Source organism: Rhinoderma darwinii, chromosome 8 (assembly GCF_050947455.1).
Source record: "Rhinoderma darwinii isolate aRhiDar2 chromosome 8, aRhiDar2.hap1, whole genome shotgun sequence".
NCBI classification, from domain to species: domain Eukaryota; kingdom Metazoa; phylum Chordata; class Amphibia; order Anura; family Rhinodermatidae; genus Rhinoderma; species Rhinoderma darwinii.
In genome coordinates this window covers 7725458-7748571 of record NC_134694.1, presented here as the reverse complement: position 1 = coordinate 7748571, position 23114 = coordinate 7725458, and the positions used below count along the sequence as shown (strand labels likewise).

The window sequence follows — 23114 nt, the reverse complement described above, 5'->3', positions numbered from 1 at the left end:
GCTATAATCCTCTCATGAAAATGAATGTCCCCTCTTCTTTGTTTTAATCCTCTTCCTCTTTTGATCATCATTTGTGTTCATTTTCATTACAATGTGATCACATAGAGGAAGGAAAGATAGCTAGATATGAGGTTGCTCTCTAGATATGCGGTAGCTCGCCAGATATGAGGTAGGTTCGCTAGATATGAGGTAGGTTCGCTAGATATGAGGTAGGTTCGCTAGATATGAGGTAGGTTCGCTAGATATGAGGTAGGTTCGCTAGATATGAAGTAGCTTGCTAGATATGCGGTAGCTTGCTAGATATGAGGTAGCTCGCTAGATATGAAGTAGTTCACTAGATATGAGGTAGCTCGCTAGATATGAGGTAGCTCGTTAGATATGAAGTAGCTCGCTAGATACGAGGTAGCTCGTTAGATATGAAGTAGCTCGCTAGATACGAGGTAGCTCGTTAGATACGAGGTAGCGCGCTAGATATGAAGTAGCCAGCTAGATATGAGGTAGCTCGCTAGATATGAAATAGATAGATACGGATGTAGCCATCTTTATCTTGATAACTTGTTGCAGCGTGATATCACACAACAAAAGCTATTGAAAAAGTCAAGATAAAGGATCTTTCCACTGTGTATTTAATGCGTTAAAAGTCAAGATAAAGTTGGCGACATCTGTAGCTAGATATGATGAGGTAGGTAGATAGATATGAGGTAGATAGATAGATATTCGGAAGATAGATATGAGGTAGATAGATAGATAGATAGATAGATAGATATGAGGAAGATAGATAGATAGATAGATAGATATGAGGTAGATAGATAGATATTAGATAGATATGAGGTAGATAGATATGAGATAGATAGATAGATAGATAGATAGATAGATAGATAGATAGATAGATAGATAGATAGATAGATAGGTGATAGATATGAGAGATAGATATGTGATTGTGATAGATAATGAGATAGATAGAGAGATATGTGATAGATAGATATGAGGTAGATAGATAGATATTAGATATGAGATAGATAGATAGATAGATAGATAGATAGATAGATAGATAGATAGATAGATAGATAGATAGATATGAGGTAGATAGATATGAGATAGATAGATAGATAGATAGATAGATAGATAGATAGATAGATATGAGGTAGATAGATATGAGATAGATAGATAGATAGATAGATAGATATGAGGTAGATAGATAGATAGATAGATAGATAGATAGATAGATAGATAGATAGATAGATAGATAGATAGATAGATAGGTGATAGATATGAGAGATAGATATGTGATTGTGATAGATAATGAGATAGATAGAGAGATATGTGATAGATAGATAGATTTGTGATAGATAGATATGAGGTAGATAGATATGAGATAGATAGATAGATAGATAGATAGATAGATAGATAGATAGATAGATATGAGGTAGATAGATAGATAGATAGATAGATAGATATGAGATAGATAGATAGATAGATAGATAGATAGATAGATAGATAGATAGATATGAGGTAGATAGATAGATAGATAGATAGATATGAGGTAGATAGATAGATATTAGATAGATATGAGGTAGATAGATATGAGATAGATAGATAGATAGATAGATAGATAGATAGATAGATAGATAGATAGATAGATATTAGATAGATAGATAGATAGATAGATAGATAGATAGATAGATAGATAGATAGATAGATAGATAGATAGATATGAGGTAGATAGATAGATATTAGATAGATAGATAGATAGATATTAGATAAATAGATAGATAGATAGATAGGTGAGAGATAGATATGTGATTGTGATAGATAATGAGATAGATAGATAGATAGATAGATAGATAGATAGATAGATATGAGGTAGATAGATAGATAGATAGATAGATATGAGGTAGATGTGTCAAAACTGTCTCAGAAAAAGTTGATATTGTTTTCTTTATGTATTTGAATAATAATGTAGGGAATTGCATAAATATCAGTCCCCTAATGTTGTAAGGCCCCGTTCACACACTGCGGATTTCACTTGGATTTTGGTGTCGATTCTGCGAACAATCCACCCTCCATTGATTTCAATGGAAAAGTGCAGACGTCGCAGAGATTTTATGCACAGATTTATCATGTCTTTGAAATTCGCATCAGATTTTTCTGTTAAATATACGACTTGTGTGAACATACCCATGGTAGTAGTATCAGAAATACTTCCTTCATCGATACGATTGCATCAATGATAACGTGCAGAGTTGTGGGAAATTTTAAATTCTCTACAGCGCTGCAAATGAATAGGTCACTTCTGCATTTGAAGGGAATTTTTTTTTCCCACGTATATTTTTTCTTTTTTTTCTTTTCCACAAAGCTCATACAGCAGGAAACTAGGTTAATTACAGTTTCGATAACAGACGAGATACTCATAGTGACCGTCTCGGGTGTTGAATTCAGTCTTCCATTCATCACCTTGACGAAACAGGTTATAAGCCCCTCGTAGATACAGCTTTGTGAAAATCTTGGCCCTCGAATTCTATCAAAGATCACTGAGATTAGTGGCAAGGGGTACTTGTTTTTGACCGTGATTTGGTTTAAACCTCGGTAATCATGGTCGAAGTGATCCCTCAGTAATCGATACATGGTCGAAGTGATCCCTCAGTAATCGATACATGGTCGAAGTGATCCCTCGTTAATCGATACATGGTCGAAGTGATCCCTCAGTAATCGATACATAGTCTAAGTGATCCCTCTAATCGATACATGGTCAAATTGATCCCTCTGTAATCGTTACATGGTCGAAGTGATCCCTCTGTAATCGATACATGGTCAAAGTGATCCCTCGTTAATCGATACATGGTCGAAGTGATCCCTCTAATCGATACATGGTCAAAGTAATCCCTCTGTAATCGATACATGGTCGAAGTGATCCCTCTGTAATCGATACATGGTCGAAGTGATCCCTCTGTAATCGATACATGGTCAAAGTGAGCCCTCTGTAATCGATACATGGTCAAAGTGAGCTCTCTGTAATCGATACATGGTCGAAGTGATCCCTCGGTAATCGATACATGGTCGAAGTGATCCCTCGGTAATCGATACATGGTCGAAGTGATCCCTCGGTAACCGATACATGGTCGAAGTGATCCCTCGGTAATCGATACATGGTCGAAGTGATCCCTCGGTAATCGATACATGGTCAAAGTGATCCATCTGTTTTTCTTGACTTTGAAGAATCCGGGTCTGGCCGGAGAAGTAGATTTCCTAATGACCCACCTCTTAAGGTTCTTCTTGTCGTAAGCCAACATGGCCTGGGTTTCTGGTAAGGAGAGATGATAGACCCGTCCACGAGGTGGTGAGACAGAAATTGCAGATGGAAAGTACGCAGCAGAATACAGTAGCAGCATAGTGGGTGGGATTTAATAAATCTCATCCACACGCTGCGTAAAATTTCCATCCCGAAATTCACCTGTGGTGCTTTTTTTTTCGTGCCGCAGCACGTCAATTCCTGCTGCGGAAAGTGTACAGAATTGCTGCATTTTTCAGAGGAGACGTCACCATCTCCCAACATTGAGAAAAACGCAGCAAAATGCGCACCATTTTCTGCAGTAAAAAAATGTCTGCTAGTTTTAGTGGAAATGCTGCAGAAATTGTGGACAATCACTAATAATATAGCCCTCACATACAGTTTGATTTCTTATCCTAGACATTCAACATCTCAACATCAACATGTTCTTTCCATCTCTCTTGCTAACTTCGCCCAATTAAAATTCAGAAAAATACATTGACTAGAAATAATTTTTTGGGCATTCCAATTTTTCAGATTTTCAAATTTGCAGGAAACTCATTTTTGTGCGGAAAAGCAGCAGATTTTGCTGTTGCTAAACCCATGGCGGATTGTGCTGCAGATTTGTTGCGGTTGTGCTGCAGATTTGTTGCGGATTGTGCTGCAGATTTGTTGCGGATTGTGCTACAGATTTGTTGCGGATTGTGCTGCAGATTTGTTGCGGATTGTGCTGCAGATTTGTTGCGGATTGTGCTGCAGATTTGTTGCGGATTGTGCTGCAGATTTGTTGCGGATTGTGCTGCAGATTCAGTCTGAGTTCGCACAGGGCAGATACGCTGCGTAAAAGCATGCAGAGTATCCGCCTGGTGTGCCGCAGGGAATTCCAGACGAAAAACCGCACCAAACTGTGGTTCAGTTTTTCACCCGGCATGCCCGCTGCGGGAAAACTGCAGACCTTAGCAGGCCGGCCTCCTGGGATGAAATATAATCCAAGGCGACCGTGGCAGCCTGTGATTGGCTGCAGCAGCGGTCACATGGGATGAAGCGTCATCCCAACTAACCAGCCCTCTGACTGCATCCAGGCCGGCCTCTTGGGATGTTTCATCCCATGTGACCATCGCTACTGCCTGTGATTGGCTGCAGCGGCCACATGGGATGCAGGCATGCCTGGAGAAGAAACACAGACTCCTGGGTAAGTATACGATAATTTTTTTTTCTGAGTTGAATTTTTAGCGGCAGAATTGCTGTGAACCCGCCGCAAAAGAAAAAGCAATAACTGCTATTTGTTGCAGATTTTACCGCCCCATTGAATTCAATGAGGAAAACCCGAAACGTATAAGCAGCGTTTACATGAATACAATTGACATGCTGCGGAATAAAATTCAGCACCGCAGGTCAATTTCTGAGCACTTTTTCCCGCTCAGTATTTACACAGTGTGTGGAGGAGATTTTTTTTGTCTCATCCACTTTGCTGCTACTGTATTTGCTGCGGATTTTCCGCAATGAATTCCGTTGCGAAAAATCAACAGAATTCACGTAACGTGTGAACTGACCTTCTTTGCGGATTTTGCTGCTGCTCAGTTATGGATTTTCTTCAAATTTGCAGCGGAGAATGTCCGCCACGTTTAGACGCACCTTTAGGCTGGGATCCCACGGGTCGGATACGCTGTGTAAAAACTGCGCAGCGTATCCGACCTGGAACCCGCAGCATCCTCCGTCCGAAAAACCACACCAGTTTTCTTTTTTAACAGAATTTTCTGCTGTGGAAAAAAAGCGCTCATACTTACCCCCTCCCTTATCTCTGCGCGTAGTGCAGCCTCCTACGATGACGTTGGAGGCCATGTGACGCTGCAGCCTGTGACTGGCTGCAGCGGTCACATGGGATGAAATGTCATCCCAGGAGGCCGGACTGCACAAAGAAGGAGGGCGTTCTGGTTGAGTATGTTTTTTATTAATTTTTGTCCAGGGGGTTGCCGTTTTTGCGACTTTATTCGCTGTGATTACAACGGAAAAGTTGCGACACTTGCCTTTCTGTTAGGTCTTTCGGGTTGTCTCGATATGATACAGTGGAACATTTCTGATAACCTTAGGAAACTGAAGGTTCTTTTACACGGCCCGATACTGGACAGAAAAACTAGCGACGATCAGTGATCAGCATGTGGATCGTCACTCGTCCGCTCCATCTACGACGTGCAACGATAATGTGTGGGGACCATCATTCATCTCCATGCCATTGCATCATGTTTAAACCGGTAAATGTGCTGCCGACTAGCGTCTTTCTTTGGGCCGCACGAACTATCCGATCATCCGATAAATGAGCGTTTGATCGACTGATCGTTGCCCTTCCAGTATAATCTGTGAAGAAGTAAATGCAAGACTTTCCTGTTCCTCCTACTTGTCTTAATCATTTATAACTCTCAAGCACCGACCCGGCGTAAGATCTGAGTAGGGGAGAATGGCGCACATAGATCTATGCCAGAGCCGTGTGTAAAGCCACGTACCTATCACAGCTTCCCAGCATGAAGGAAAGCGAGATACCAGGCGGGCGCCTCTGGCTCTTTCATTGGAAAAGCTTTAGTTAACGGGCATTTCACCCCAAAATATTAGTTCTAGGAGAACAAAGTGACAACCGTTATGGCCGCCATTACTGCTCCCTCTGGGGTTGTCACCCAGTCTTCCTAGAGTTACTAGATGTCTGGTGCCTTAGAGGGGTGGATGTATTCATGCAGAAGTTAATTTTGCACTTAGAAGTCTAGAAAATTTTGTTGAGAACCCTATGGAAGACCGCAATGGCAGCCATATTGGTGGTCACCCAGATTTTCTTGCTTGTAAATCATACCAATCCCCAGTTTCTAAGTCTCTAATGGTCCTATTGCATTTCTTAGTCATATCAATTCCTATAAAAGTCGGGTGACCACCAATATGGCCATTACGACAGGTCCCACAGCGGTGGTCACCCAGCTCTCCCAGATTCCTGAATGGTGACTGTACCTGGTTATAAAGTGCTGCATCCCAGTTAAGGTTTCTGTAAGATATAATAGAGGTGGAGGGGCCGGTCTTCTATTGAATTTTTTCAGTTTAATAGAAAGTGGTGCCCCCCTTTAAATTAAAGGGACTCAATACTTATGATTACTACGTCATAAATTCTTCACCAAACGATACATTCCAGCCAGCAAAAAGGGAACACATCTAAAAATAAATGTGGGTGCTGACCCACCCATACCCCAAAGTCCTGCAAGACGCAGCCTATCGAACCGCAGGTTATACAGGGACGGGTCAGAGGGGGGCGGGGGACGTGGTCAATTTTCAAGCAAATCAGACTTTTCATACTTTTGCTTTTGCCCTAAATTCTCGGCAGCATCATTCAACTCCTGGGCCTCGAAGCAAAAATGTGCAATCATCACATGCCATTCATATCAATGCAGTCCTATTATGTGACCCCCTCAGACACGACCGCAACCGTTGTACCCCTATAGCTGTACAGTATGTATATTAGGGAAATAATGTGTGGGCATCCACTAGCCCTTTGCAAAATCAAAACGGGGCCTTTTTCCACATCCTCAACCAACCTTCGCCCAGCCGAGTGACTATAGAGGATTCGGAGGTTGCAATTGCCCTAGGCCCTGGCACCTGAGGGGTTTATATGTCAGGCAGGGAATGGTTGGTCCAAAGCTACCCCACTTGAGGTGACTGAATTCTCCACCCCCATCCTTACCAAGCAAAATCAACTGTGCTCAGGGGCCCGGCACCAAAGACCACCTCAAGCGTTTGCACCTTTGAATCCATACGTTATGGTCAGTAGGCCCCTGGTCGGCAGCCATATTGTCTGAACTGGATACAACTTATTTAATTTTTTACATGACAATCTCAGCTCTGCTACATCTCTTTATGTGAGTGTACACAGACCAGACCGTTCCCCCCAGACTCCTTATCATCCTCATTTCGATCCTATACTTTTTATTATGTCTGTGCTACTAAAGGGATCGGATGTGACCAATAGATCGGAAATGCTCTCGAGGTTATTCGCTCCGTATCGCATGAGAATCACAACGCACACGAATGATAGTCGCGGCAATGTAAACGATTTCCCCCTTGTAATATCATTGCGACAATCATGACCGACGAGTATCGGGGGAGGGGAATCTTACCGTCTGTGACCGACGTAACGCGTCCAGTGATCATTGTAATGACTTTCTATAGAACTTTCTAGTGCATTCCTATATACCCGCATCACCCGGCCCCTACATACCTGAGAAGTGCCCATCTTACACCCTCCGGGCACTGCTGCTGCTCTCTGTAGGGGCTCATTCTGATCTGAGCTGTGGAGACTGATACCAGCGAGAGCAAAGCCAAATTCACCTCCCCCTGACACGGCTCACACTCAACTCCTGCAAATACTGGGCTGGGAAGAAATGACTGAAATCTCTCCCAGCCCCCATAGGAATGTCCGCCTCTCCACAGGCTATAAACTGGGATTCTTTACATAGAGAGGGCTCCGTCCTCAGGTGTGACGGAAATCTACTGTACAGGCTGCGTCGCCCCTTTAAATCCCAAAGTTCCCTTAGAAGTATTCAGGAGCCGCTCTCTTCTACCCAATCATGTAACCTTTTATATTATATCTGTTCCTGGGAAAGCTGGGTGACAAGCAATATGGCTGCCGCTACAGCTCCTTCAGGGTTTGAACTTGTCAGGCTAGCAGTTGTACTGTAAATCTGTCAGTGAATTGTCACTGGCACAGTGCCCACAGCCGCTGTTTGCCACATCGGTGCATCTTTGCACTCACTCCCTTTACTGCGGTCACGCTCTTCTACCTACCACATCCTGCTAGCTATAACACGGGTCACTTTTAAATATATCAATTGTACGTCCTAATTGGAATCCTTTTTGGTCACACTAATAAAAGTTACATTTTGGTTTCATTCTTTACATCTATTTGATAGCTGGGAACTTGGGTGTTTGTGTGCCCTGGCACTATAGTCCTGCCTTGAATGTTTATTGCCCGCCAGCTATCAGGGTCATTCTATAGTCTCTGTCATTAGGCGACATGAAAATTACAGGACGGATCACCCAGCTTTCTCAGACTCCTGAACATCACACGACCTAATTATGCTGCGATATATATACCCCCATTTGTGTATTGCTGCATAATTAAACAGATTTGCTACGCGAGACTCCAGGAAAGCTGGGTGACCACCACGGTCAGAGCTATAATGGCAGCCATATTGGTCGCCACCCAGCTTTTCCAGAAAGAGATATGACTAAGAATGTATGAATGGCAGGTCTACATGAGATGGTTTGGCGTAGTCTTGAAGGTCGGTTACCCAGGGACCGTTTGTTTATGGCGTACAGCCATGGAAGGCGTGCTGGACTGCCGGTGTGGGGTAGTTCATGGTGCGGACACCATTCCCGACTGTCTATACATTTTCTATAGCGCGTGGCTTCTTCCTCAGTGGATTTTGCTGCACGTTTTTTTTTTATTTCTTTTTTTTATAAGATGAGGTTGAGCCTGAATCTTCTTGATGAGTTTTATTTCGGGCACCTCTTCTGGCTGATCGATCAGATGAACCCGTATGAGGTCACTTTTATGCATACGGGTCCTAAAGACATTAAGGGTATGTTCACACGTCTTAACAATTTACGTCTAAAATTACGGAGCTGTTTTCAGGCGAAAACAGCTTCTGAATTTCAGACGTTTTTGTAACTACTTGCGGTTTTCACTGCGTCTTTTACGGACGTTATTGGAGCTGTTTTTCAATGGAGTCAATGGAAAACTGCTCCAAAAACGTCCCAAGAAGTGTCCTGCACTTCTTTGACGCTGGCGTCTTTGTACGCACTGTCTTTTGACAGCGACGCGTAAAATGACACCTCGTGGGAACAGAACATCATAAAACCCATTGCAAGCAATGGGCAGATGTTTGCAGGCGTAATGGAGCCGTCTTTTCAGGTGTAATTTAAGGCGTAAAACGCCCGAATTACATCTGAAAATTGGCCGTGTGAACATACCCTTACTCTTAATTAGAGGTGTGCAGATTATGTGATGATATTGAGCGTTACACTGGAACATTCCTGGCTTCCTACTATCCAATAGTCCAGAATTTAGATGTCGGCCCAGTTTATACAGGATAAAGAAATTTTGTAGGTTTATTTACTTCTTTCGAATTAAAAACTAAAATTTTCCATACACTTAAAGAGGCTCTGTCACCAGATTTTGCAACCCCTATCTGCTATTGCAGCAGATAGGCGCTGCAATGTAGATTACAGTAACGTTTTTATTTTTAAAAAACGAGCATTTTTGGCCAAGTTATGACCATTTTTGTAGTTATGCAAATGAGGCTTGCAAAAGTCCAAGTGGGTGTGTTTAAAGTAAAAGTCCAAGTGGGCGTGTATTATGTGCGTACATCGGGGCGTTTTTAATACTTTTACTAGCTGGGCGCTCTGTAGAGAAGTAACATCCTCTTCTCTTCAGAACGCCCAGCTTCTGACAGTGCAGACCTGTGACGTCACTCACAGGTCCTGCATCGTGACGGCCACATCGGCACCAGAGGCTACAGTTGATTCTGCAGCAGCATCAGCGTTTGCAGGTAAGTCGATCTTACCTGCAAACGCTGATGCTGCTGCAGAATCAACTGTAGCCTCTGGTGCCGATGTGGCCGTCACGATGCAGGACCTGTGAGTGACGTCACAGGTCTGCACTGTCAGAAGCTGGGCGTTCTGAAGAGAAGAGGATGTTACTTCTCTTCAGAGCGCCCAGCTAGTAAAAGTATTAAAAACGCCCCGATGTACGCACATAATACACACCCACTTGGACTTTTACTTTTAAACACACCCACTTGGACTTTGCAAGCCTCATTTGCATAACTACAAAAATGGTCATAACTTGGCCAAAAATGCTCGTTTTTTAAAAATAAAAACGTTACTGTAATCTACATTGCAGCGCCTATCTGCTGCAATAGCAGATAGGGGTTGCAAAATCTGGTGACAGAGCCTCTTTAAGGCCGTGTTCACATCACGTTAGTCATGTACGCTTAGCAAGTGCAAACTCCCAGTGTACACGCTAAGCATATGCAGAGGGCTCCATTAACCAGACGGATGCCAAAAGAGTGTCCTTTTGGCCTCAGTTGGGCTGGTAATCATTGATACACCTTAACTGTATACAGTTAAAAATAAAAAATAAAGTATAGCGCACAATATATATCTTTTTTTTTTTTTTTTACAGTGGTAGCCATGTATATAGTATTGCACTGCATGCCTATACAGTAGAATAGGTTGCAGTCTTCTGCGGGAGGTATACGCCAAACATAGGGCCATAGCATGATGTGAACAGGGCATTGGATAGCTGTCTTGTTTATTGGCGCTCTTCATCTACACGACCCTCGTCGGGCCTGGTAAGGCTTCGTTCACATATCCGTTAGGGTTCTATTCTGACGTTCTGTCCGAGCTTTTCGTCGGAACGGAGCCCTGACTGACACAAACAGAAATCATAGGTTTCCATTTCCACCACCATTGATTGCAATGGTGACGGATCCGGTGTCAATGGTTTCCGTTTGTCTCAGTTGTGCAAGGGTTCTGTCGTTTTGACGGGATGAATACCGTAGTCGGACACCCTGACACAGATGTGAACGCAGCCTAAGAGGACCTTTTAGCCACTGTCAGACACCTCTGGATATGGCCTATCTCTTGTAAGAACAAAGCGTTGGACATGTTGAAGTCCAACATAGCGAATCCTTCTTACCCCAACATCTGGCATCGGGAGAGAGTTGGAAGACCCCCCCATACACATTAGATGGCGGCCAGTCTGGTGGCCAATGTTCATCTTATCTGTTTGGGCACCTTTAAGTCCTGCAATATCTGGCTGCCTTTAGCGGACACTTACTGGCATTGAGGATATGAATAATGACTGACTGAATGACATAGGGTGTGGGTCTTGGATCCGTAATTGTCATAGGTCCCCCCCTTCTACGGTCATCACTGAATGGAGATCTTACCACTGGCTGCTCTGCAGTACTTCACCCTGTCTTGTACATCCTATTCCAGAACAATAGACGGGATACCCCAGCTCTGGACCCCCTTTCGCTAAAGCTAAGAGCTGTACCCCCATATAGCAATGAATGGATTCTTCCTGGGCCGCATGGAACTCCTGCCCACACCAGTAGGAGTCTGAACGCAATGCCCTGCTGCAAAGCATTATGGTACAGAATTTTCGGTGCATGAAATTAGGAGTTTAGGACATTTTTGTTTAAAAAATCACAGTACAGAAATGTACAAAATTGTAAACTAGCTGAACCGGAACCTACAAATACCCCTGACCCTGATACCGCCAACCAGGCACCAGATGTCCTGCATTGTGTAATAAGCTGAGCAGTGGGTGAGGAAAGGTTAGAGGTTCCCAGCGAACAACGCCAATTATAGGATGATGGGGGATAGATGTGTATCTGGGGAACAACCAGTGTGGCTGCTATTACAGGTTATCAGCCTGCTGTCCTAGTCCCACATGGCAAACATGAATAGTAATGAACTGAGGGCGTATCAATAGACACGGTAGGAGTGTAGACAAAAAAGAGGCGACGCTATCGCCTGTCTGGCACGAGCCTATGAACTTCTGTGTTTTGTTATAAATAAACTTGTAGGGCGTTTACAGCAGACTCATAAAATCGGAGGCTTTTGCATCCCACCCGCAGGCGATCAAATTTTGCAGCATCCTTCCTGAGCCTCATGTTATATAAACATCTGTCTGCGCCGGGATAAAACCTCGCTCTACATTTGTATAAACATGCTTTATGGGGCCAATACACAGCGACGACGCGAGCTCTCCTCCCCAATCACCATGCACGTGACGGGGGCTGAACATAAAAGCGTGGTGCACGTGATATGGGGGTACGTTCAGATATTGGTACAGTAGGGGGCATCACCACACGGTATTACCACATTTGGCATCACCTATAGGGAACTACAATGGCAGCACTGCATATAAACACTAAAGATGTGTATGTGGGGGGTGCTCCCGGATTATAGGCAGGGCACACACAGGCTTGCGCTCCCTGATTTATATAGCTGCAATATGAGCTCAGGTGGGGTCCCTGAGGTGGGAAGGGAACCCCACCAAATGTTTTGCCAAAAGTGCTTCACCATAATCGGTACCTGGGAAGGAGGGGGACAATAATTCTAGTGATATGGCGGCGGTTTGTGCTCCAGAGCTCTTGTAAAACTCGACAGGAATTTGCAAGCAATGTCAGCCATCTTTTGAGGCACTGCAGAGCTGTCAGCTGGTCACTCAGGATGTATACATGGATATAAATACCTGCTCTCCAATCTCTTTCTGAGCTTACTTGGAATAGCACACGTGAGGAAAGAACTCCCACATGACAGCCCACATGCGCTCTAAGAGCTACGAATGTAAACTCCCTTCTTATTTATATCTATGGAAAGAAAATTTTGGAAGCAAATAGTTAAATAGTTAACAAAATAGAGTTTATTTGCAAAAATAACCAAATATACAGTGTAATTATTATTATTATTTTGTATTATTTATTATTCTTATTATTATTGTTATTTAATGCTAGGGGCAGCATCTATGTCTACTATGGGATCTATATAGGGGCAGCATCTATGATTACTATGGGGTCTATATAGGGGCAGCATCTATGATTACTATGGGGTCTATATAGAGGCAGCATCTATGATTACTATGGGGTCTATATAGGGGCAGCATCTATGATTACTATGGGGTCTATATATGGACAGTATCTATGATTACTATGGGGTCTATATAGGGGCAGCATCTATGATTACTATGGGGTCTATATATGGACAGCATCTATGATTACTATTGGGTCTATATAGGGGCAGCATCTATGATTACTATGGGGTCTATATAGGGCAGCATTTATGATTACTATGAGGTCTATATATGGACAGCATCTATGATTACTATGGGGTCTATATAGGGGCAGCATCTATGATTACTATGGGGTCTATATAGGGGCAGCATCTATGATTACTATGGGGTCTATATAGGGGTAGCATCTATGATTACTATGGGGTCTATATAGGGGCAGCATCTATGATTACTATGTGGTCTATATAGGGGTAGCATCTATGATTACTATGGGGTCTATATAGAGACAGCATCTATGATTACTATGGGGTCTATATAGGGGCAGCATCTATGTCTACTATGGGGTCTATATAGAGGCAGCATTTATGATTACTATGGGGTCTATATAGGGGCAGCATCTGATTACATATGGGGTCTATATAGGGGCAGCATCTATGATTACTATGTGGTCTATATAGGGGTAGCATCTATGATTACTATAGGGTCTATATAGAGGCGGCATCTATGATTACTGTGGGGTCTATATAGAGGCAGCATCTATGATTACTATGGGGTCTATATAGGGGCGGCATCTATGATTACTATTGGGTCTATATAGGGGCAGCATCTATGATTACTATGGGGTCTATATAGGGGCAGCATCTATGATTACTATGGGGTCTATATAGGGGTAGCATCTATGATTACTATGGGGTCTATATAGGGGCAGCATTTATGATTACTATGAGGTCTATATATGGACAGTATCTATGATTACTATGGGGTCTATATAGGGGCAGCATCTATGATTACTATGGGGTCTATATAGGGGCAGCATCTATGATTACTATGGGGTCTATATAGGGGTAGCATCTATGATTACTATGGGGTCTATATAGGGGCAGCATCTATGATTACTATGTGGTCTATATAGGGGTAGCATCTATGATTACTATGGGGTCTATATAGAGACAGCATCTATGATTACTATGGGGTCTATATAGGGGCAGCATCTATGTCTACTATGGGGTCTATATAGAGGCAGCATCTGATTACATATGGGGTCTATATAGGGGCAGCATCTATGATTACTATGTGGTCTATATAGGGGTAGCATCTATGATTACTATAGGGTCTATATAGAGGCAGCATCTATGATTACTATGGGGTCTATATAGGGGCGGCATCTATGATTACTGTGGGGTCTATATAGAGGCAGCATCTATGATTACTATGGGGTCTATATAGGGGCGGCATCTATGATTACTATTGGGTCTATATAGGGGCAGCATCTATGATTACTATGGGGTCTATATAGGGGCAGCATCTATGATTACTATGGGGTCTATATAGGGGTAGCATCTATGATTACTATGGGGTCTATATAGGGGCAGCATTTATGATTACTATGAGGTCTATATATGGACAGCATCTATGATTACTATGGGGTCTATATAGGGGCAGCATCTATGATTACTATGGGGTCTATATAGGGGCAGCATCTATGATTACTATTTGGTCTATATAGGGGTAGCATCTATGATTACTATGGGGTCTATATAGGGGCAGCATCTATGATTACTATAGGGTCTATATAGAGGCAGCATCTATGATTACTATGGGGTCTATATAGGGGCGGCATCTATGATTACTGTGGGGTCTATATAGAGGCAGCATCTATGATTACTATGGGGTCTATATAGGGGCGGCATCTATGATTACTATTGGGTCTATATAGGGGCAGCATCTATGATTACTATGGGGTCTATATAGGGGCAGCATCTATGATTACTATGGGGTCTATATAGAGGCAGCATCTATGATTACTATGGGGTCTATATAGGGGCAGCATCTATGATTACTATGGGGTCTATATAGGGGCAGCATCTATGATTACTATTTGGTCTATATAGGGGTAGCATCTATGATTACTATGGGGTCTATATAGGGGCAGCATCTATGATTACTATGTGGTCTATATAGGGGTAGCATCTATGATTACTATGGGGTCTATATAGAGACAGCATCTATGATTACTATGGGGTCTATATAGGGGCAGCATCTATGTCTACTATGGGGTCTATATAGAGGCAGCATTTATGATTACTATGGGGTCTATATAGGGGCAGCATCTGATTACATATGGGGTCTATATAGGGGCAGCATCTCTGATTACTATGGGGTCTATATAGGGGCAGCATCTCTCATTACTATGGGGTCTATATATGGACAGCATCTATGATTACTATGGGGTCTATATAGGGGCAGCATCTATGATTACTATGGGGTCTATATAGGGACAGCATCTATGATTACTATGGGGTCTATATTGGGGCAGCATCTATGATTATTATGGGGCCCTTTCGGATGGTCCGTTAAGGTGGAATTCCCCTTTAAAGTATAAGAATATCTTTGTGTGGCTTGCAGTGAGCAGGAAGATGCTATAGACAAGTAATGACCTGCACAAGTGTCCTCACTGGGATTCAGTTTACAAGAAATGATGTCGGATTAAATGAATCATTAATAGATATTAAACCAAGAGAAGCCCTGCACCAAGTGAGCCACGGTTACCTATGTAGTAAGTCACTAGTGGGGGTCTTCATAGTGCAGTACGTGGAGACACGTCACCTGCTGTATATTATACTATAGGCAGGATTTCTGGAATTTTGGTTTAGGGATGATGGTGGAGCACGACACGGGATCTCTATTTGGTCTTCATATCCCTGTGTCATGCTCCGCCCCTTTGTAAATGCATTCATCCTACAACACTATGGATAGATCTCCCCCAGTGTTCTTAAAGGGGTTGTATGCGGCTGCTACTTTCCAAAAACAGCACCACACCTGTCCACAGTTTGTGTGTGGTATTGCAGCTCAGCCCAATTCCGTTCAATGGAGCTGAGCTGCAATACCAGACACAACCCATGGATAGGTGTGGCGCTGTTTCTGGAAGAAAGCAGCCATGTTTATCTATTCCTGGACAACCGCTACTAAACTGAAAGAATCCGTCCTGTCCTCGAAGCGTTGGGTTTGGCAGCACTCGCTTGATAACGTGATTCAAGCTGCTAATCTGAATCCACTGAAACAAATGAGCATTGTTATACAGGATATTTATTCCAGTCTTGTTTAGAGGGACATTAATCCTTCAAGTTTTTCTTATCTGCATTTGCTGTGCAATTAATGCATTCTATTGTTTCCTGTTATCAGCCACGTCAGGCTGACTGTAGTGTTCTTGAATGAGATAAGAAAACTTCTTGCCCAATATGATCACTTTCTCATGTCGCATATCTATGCTGATGCCTCATGCACACGACCGTAGTTTCATCAGGTAATTACGGATGAAATTGCGCACCCACTCATTTCTATTGGCCCCGGACACCTTTCTGTATATTTACAGATGTGTGTCCGGGCCGTAGAAATGATCCACAAAATATAGAACATGTCCTGTTGTCCGCAATTGCAGCACGGACTCGCCCATCAAAGTCTATGGGTGCTTCCGCAATTGCCGGCGGATGTGTATTTGTATTTGCGGATCGTAAAAATCCTTACGGTCGTGTGCATGAGGCCTCAGACTATTACATATGTGTGACTGATATCAGCTGCTGCAGTATTATAAGCTCCAAGCTTGAGGCCTCATGCACACGACCGTAGCCGTGTGCACGGCCGTGATTTTCGGGTCGGCCGGCCAAGGTGTGACAGCCGCGAGCCGCCTGCAAATCGCGGGCAATGCACATGGCCGCGGCCATTATTTTCAATGAGCCCGGACCGCAGAAGACGGCCGTAATAAGACTTGCCCGTTCTTTCTGCAGTGCGGGCTCCCAAGCCACGCACAGACAGTAAAAACCACAGTCGTGTGCATGGCCCCATAGAAATGAATGGGGCCGCAATTCTCCCGTGGATTTTCGGGGGAATTGCGGCCGCAAAAGCACGTTCGTGTGCATGGGGCCTAATACTTTGAGGCCCCATGCACACGACCTTATCCGCAAAGACTGACCGTAAATACGGTTCCGTATTGCTTTATAATCATCAGCAAATAATCAGCAACGCACCCATTTCTGCTGAATGGTATCCGCAAATACGGGCCGTAGTGCATCCGTATTACATCCGTATATACGGATCCGCAAAAAAAGAGGCCTGGTTGATGGGAAATCCCCTTTGTGTCGCTTAGCAACACTTCTGTGTTTGCGGATGGCTATCCATATTTGCTGACGCACCTCCGTAGCCATCCGCAATTTTGGCTTCCCCATAGACTTCTATGGAGGAGTCTGTGCCGCAATTGCGGACCAAGAACGGACATGCTCCATAATTCCCAGCACAGTTCTGTGGAATGGACACTCATCCGTAGCGATACGGAAAGGTGTCCGCGTTCAATGGAAGTGAATGGGTCCGTTTTTGCGGACCACAAAAACGGAGGGTTTTTACGGTCGTGTGCATGGGGCCTTCTGCCACTCACACACACGCAAATCGCCACAAACACCCCCCCCCACAAGCACCCTGCATGCCTCCCGCCCCCATGGACACCCCTGCACGCACCCCTCCACACGCACACCCCCTGCAAACTACCACACAACCCCCCACAGACACCCCTGCACGCACCCCCCCCCCATGCTCACAACCTCGCAAACCATTACAGAACCCCCCACACACACACCCGCACACCTTATCTGCTATGCTGCCAGGCTTCAACAAGATGGCGCCGGCTTTCCCCCTACAAACCAGCTTCTACCCTGGTTACTGTGGAACTTCACGTGTCACAGAGCATGCGCGGTCCAGAGTTAGAACGTCAGAAGCTTAGGATAGGAGCGGCCCCCGTCCCTGTCTCCTGTAGCTGCCGTATTGCATCCGTGTATGTGTCGTGAAGAGACACCTACACAGAAGAAATAAAATAATGCCAGCCCCCATAATAAGAAAAATTGAATGCAATAAAAGAAATAAATTAAAGAGCTGTTGGCTATTGGCTACGGGTGGGGTTCTTACCGATTTGTAAATTTTTTTGCTCTGACGGCATTCCCAGCATCCTTTAGGAAAATTTAGACATTTTTCTCTGTTCCCAGTCACACACTCTCCTGTGCTGTGTGGGGCGCTGCACCAGGGGGGAACTGGCCATTTGGGCAGTGCTGTGGGCCGATGGCAAGAGGGGGTACACAAAAAAAATCCTTAAATGCATTGTGTTTACCTAGTTCAAGTCTATCACGACTATAATGGGTGTGAAGGGGGCCCATGGCCATTATTGCCGGGTGTGAAGGGGACCCGTGGCCATTATTGCCCAGGAGCCAAGACTATTCTCATTCTGCCCCTGCCTGGCAACTCCCCACAGATTCTGAGGATGGGGGGTGTCATTTCTACACCACCACCGTGGGGCTGCCCGTGCCCTATAGAGGCTGCGCAAAGGGAGGGAAGAAGTGTGAGCAATGCAGAAAGTGTTACTAGGGGGTTGAAAACTTTTGCAAGCAGCAGCTAAGCATGTGCACCAAAGGGTAAGGTGGGGTTGTCCTCGTCATTGTTAAAAATTCTATATAATACTCTCTAGGTCAGGGGTCAGCAACCTTCGGCAATCCAGCTGTTAAGGAACTACAACTCCCAGCATGCCCTGACAGCCAAAGGCTTTATTATTGCAACCAAAGTCTCAGGGCATTTTGGGAATTGTAGTTTCACACCAGCTAGAGTGCCGACGGTTCTGACCAATGCTCTAGGCTATATCTTTTATTAGAAAAGCTGGGCGACACCCCATATGGCTGCCATTACAATTCCCACCGAGGTTGTCACCCAGCTTTTCCAAATTCCTGAAAAGCAAGTCTAAATAATTGTAAACCCCCTCCCTCCCTCCTTCTGTATTGCTGCATAATCAGGTAGATTTGCTGTTCAGGACGGCACTGTGAGAGGTGTAATAGCAGTCATCTTGCTTGTCACCCAGCTTTCCCAAAGCCAGATATATGGCTGCATATAATACGAGGGGTCTTGATGTGGATGTTGCTGATCTCCTGCTTGTTTATGGGGTAGTAAACTGCGGTTACACTTGCTTTGTGATAAATAACCAGATGTAAACATCCTCTGAAGCATCTTCATGAGTCACCGCAGAACCACCCAAAATGTGGGATGACGGAGAGCGGGGTCTTCGTGCACATGACGGGCACGACTCCGCTCACTTAGTAGTTCTGACCTTGTTTTCCAAATTCCAGGGATTTTATGGCAGCAGAACATGTGGTTCATGAATGTGGATTCATCTGTAGCAAAATCCCTCTGCTTTGTATGTAAATGAATCCAGCTAAAGGAACACTCCGGATAAAACTGATACACTGTGTTCTGTCTAGTGCAGGGCCTGAGGGGGAGGAGCATGACACCAAACAGAGAAGCTCCTGCTCTAGGCTTAATACAGTGTATCCGTTTTTTCCTTTAGGCTATATTCACACGCAAAATACGTTTTTCAGCCGTTTTTGAAACCACCTCAGTTTTTTGCAGCCATTTTTGGACCTGTTTTTCTATTGTCAAAATGAAAAGCGGCTCAAAAAGTGACATGCGCTTCTTTTTACGGGGTGTTTTTTTACGCGTCGTTCTTTCAATCGGCCGCATAAAAAAACCACCCCGTCTGAACGAAACGCAGTTTTTCCCATTGAAATCAATGGGCAGCTTCCGTATTTTCAACCGTTTTTCGGGGCGTTTACTGTGTAATGTTTCATTTGTCCTGTGGTGGCGCTGCAGAGGAATTTAACGCTTGCACTTACACAGCTTATGATTGGGTGGGGGGGGGTTCCTGCTAACAAATAGGAATGGTTCAAAGTGGACGACCACTTTAAATTGTAGACAGGATTGGAAGGGCAGTTTCAGTCACAATATGAACATCGCTGATGGGGTTTTCATTGTGAAGTTACATGGTGAAGGCATAATTGTTTTTTGCTAAATTCCCTTTTTTCTGTTATTAATGTCGCTCCAACCATGCCTTAGGGTGGAGCGCAGATTTCTCATGGGGTATGTTCACACAGAGCGGAAACGCTGCGTAAAACCACACATCGTGTCCGCCTTGGATGCCGCAGGGAATTCAGACCGAAAATCCGCACCGAATTGTGGTTTCGTTCTTTGGGCGAAATGGAGACACGTCCCTCTGATGTCCTGCAGTCCGACCTCCTGGGATGACGTTTTATCCCATGTGACCACTGCAGCCTGTGATTGGCTTCAGCAGTCACATGGGATGAAACGTTATGCCTGGAAGCCGGGATGGATGCAGGAGCAGCGAATTCTGGGTAAGTATAATCTTTTTTTTTTTTTTGTTTTTCCGCCACAATAATCACAACATGTGCTATATGTTGCGGTTTTTACCTCCCCATTGAATTCAATGGGGAAAACTCGCAAAAGAAAAGCAGCGATTCCACAATATTCACGCAGCATGTGGATGAGATTTGTTCAAATCTCATCCATTCTGCTGCTACTATAATACGCTGTGGATTTTTTCGAAATCTGTTGCGGAAAATCCGCAGTATTTGCGCTACATGTGAACCCGGCCTTACTCTAGAAGGAGCTTTCTCCTGTGCTCTATGTTGCCCCCTGCTGGGTAATGCACTTACTACAGGTGTCTTTTAAGAGTTCTATTATAAACTCTGCATAAAATATCCTATGTATATTCCTCTGTGGGTGACTACTCCTATAATTACAGCCATTGGGATTGTCACCGAGCATCTTACAGGACACCAATTGATTTCTATTTAGTCCAACCATATGACAGATCACACCATGCCGCAGCGTCCAGAGGAGTCACCCCCTCCCTGGTGCTCCATGTTCTGTGGTAATTGATGACTCTAGGACGCATGATTGCCATGTAAATTTTTATTATTTGGATGATCACAGTGAATAATATCCTTCCTCTTTCTATATATATGCTACCTTACCTTTACTTCTTCATTGGTTAACTGTGAAGTAGCCTGGAAACCGTCCTGCAGATTCAAGGACTACTTTATAAGCCAAAGGGAAATACAGCATTAAGATCACTGATCCCTACACTGCTTTCACATTTTAAAGCAAAATATGTGCATGTGTGAACATACCCTAAGATATCACATACTGATCTAAAAGGATCCCTATGCGCTGCCTAAATGAATGGAGAGCAGTGCATGACGCTGATTGGTCACTGATTGGTCAGCGTCATACACTCCTCTGTACAACGCCCACTTGGTCTAAAGTAAAAACACGCCCACTTGGGCATTAAGACACTCATTAGCAAAATCTAAAATCGCTAATAAAGTGGTGAAAACAGATCGTTTTTTAAAATAAAAAGCATTACTGTCACCTACATTACAGCGCCGATCTCTCCTTATGTAGGAGATAGGGCACTTATAATGTGGTGACAGAGCCTCTTTAAGTATCCCCTAACAGGAAATATGGTCAGACAGCCCTGGGGTCCTTCAATGGACCCTGGGCTGTCTGCCCATATATGGCATGTCCCTCGATCGTGTCACAGGGATTCCCTGTGACACGATCCAACGGGCACCTCCTTTGTCATTTTCCCCTTGAATTCTGCGGTTAACTTTAATCGCAGTGTTCAAGAAAATAGCGGTGGAGTTCAAAGGTTTCTCTGATCTCCGCCGTTAGAGCGCGGCTATTGCTGTGTAATACAGCCATTATCCCGCTCCTGACAAGTGTGTCAGCGCTGCACTAATTAGCGGCCGCGCCGACTCTAAAGACAGAGAACATGTAATGATGGGGGTAGGGAAACGGACAAGTGAGCCCTAATCTACCCGCCACTCTGTCCCTGCCTACTTGCAACGACCCGCCCTAGGCGACGGGGTACAACTGGGCGGCGGTCCCTACGCTCAGTAAGTGCACGAGACAAACAGACAAGGGTACACAAAGCCAAGGGAAATGGGGCAGTTGCCCACGGCAACACCGTGAGCAACAGAGTGGTGAACGAGCCGAGTCAAACCAGGAGTGAACGAGGTACCAAACGCAGAGCAGGAGAGTAGTCAGAAAGCCAGGATCAAATAGTCAGAAGCTGTAGCTGGGCCAGGAAACCACACGAGAAGAATCACAAGCAAAGGAGGAACAGGAAAGGCAGGTATAAATAGACAGAGGGCGGGAGCTAGCTCCGTCTGGCCAGGCTGTGATAGGCTCTCCCACTCCTAAGCCTGCCATCCTGAGTGGTGGAAGATGGAGTCAGTCTCAGAGACATAGACTCAGGTGCAGACTGATTACCTATGGGCGTATACACAGAAGTTGTGCCTGGCAGATCCTTTACAGAACATTTGTATGTTTTGCAGTGCACCCGCCATGTTCCGTCTTCAGTGACTGTGCAGCGCCAGCTGCATCACCTTATGCTGACTGTGCGCACACTTGTCAGGAGCGATGATTGTAACACACATCCGCAGCCCCGCTCTAACTACATTGATGTGTTGCAATACCAAGCTGTGCGACCTCACAGCTGAGTATCGAAATAAATGAATTAACGTTATCGAACCGTTTGAGGGTGCACGGCTTCGAAATAGTATCGATATGTCGATGCATCGTGCAACCTGAGTGCTTTCGATAGTAATGTATAGGGTTTATATAAACTATAATAATGAAGTATATATTGGTATAGCAGGTATTCTCTCTTATGTCAATTCTGCTCTCTTGTTGCAGCTGGGCCTGTGGACCTCCTACATATGAGATACTTATTGGAATTACAACCTCTGCCAACTTCAAGTGCTGATTTCTACTTGACCGTGAGCTGAGACTTCCTGCTGGGAGAGAGGGAGGGAGAGCTTCCTTATTCAGTATCAATACTTAAAGCTATTGGAATGGCATCAGCACATATCTCTCACTCTAAAACACTGATAAACAACTAGTAATTCTGCTTGGTAATGATAAAAGCTTCCTGCTCTGAGGGAGGGAGGGAGAGAGCTTCCTCATTCATTATAAAATACTAAGCTATTCACGTGACATCTGCAGGAATTACCGGCACAATATATATAATTTTAAAAAAGTCAGTGACAGTGGACAGGGATTATTACATTTATAGGTGACTTTTTTTGGTTGTTTTTATGTTTGCAGTCCCTTATCTCTTAATAA

At 44.2% G+C, this 23114-nt stretch overlaps 1 protein-coding gene across 2 annotated transcripts in view; it reads right to left on the bottom strand.

Annotated features, from left to right (window-relative positions):
• The window catches only part of TOR4A (torsin family 4 member A), a 29685-nt gene extending 22052 nt beyond the window's left edge, over positions 1-7633 (bottom strand). For both annotated transcript variants that reach the window (XM_075834866.1, XM_075834865.1), the window contains exon 1: positions 7518-7633. The gene's annotated coding sequence lies outside the window, so the exon portion shown is untranslated. The remainder of the gene's footprint in view (positions 1-7517) is intronic.
• Between the last annotated feature and the right edge of the window lie 15481 nt (positions 7634-23114).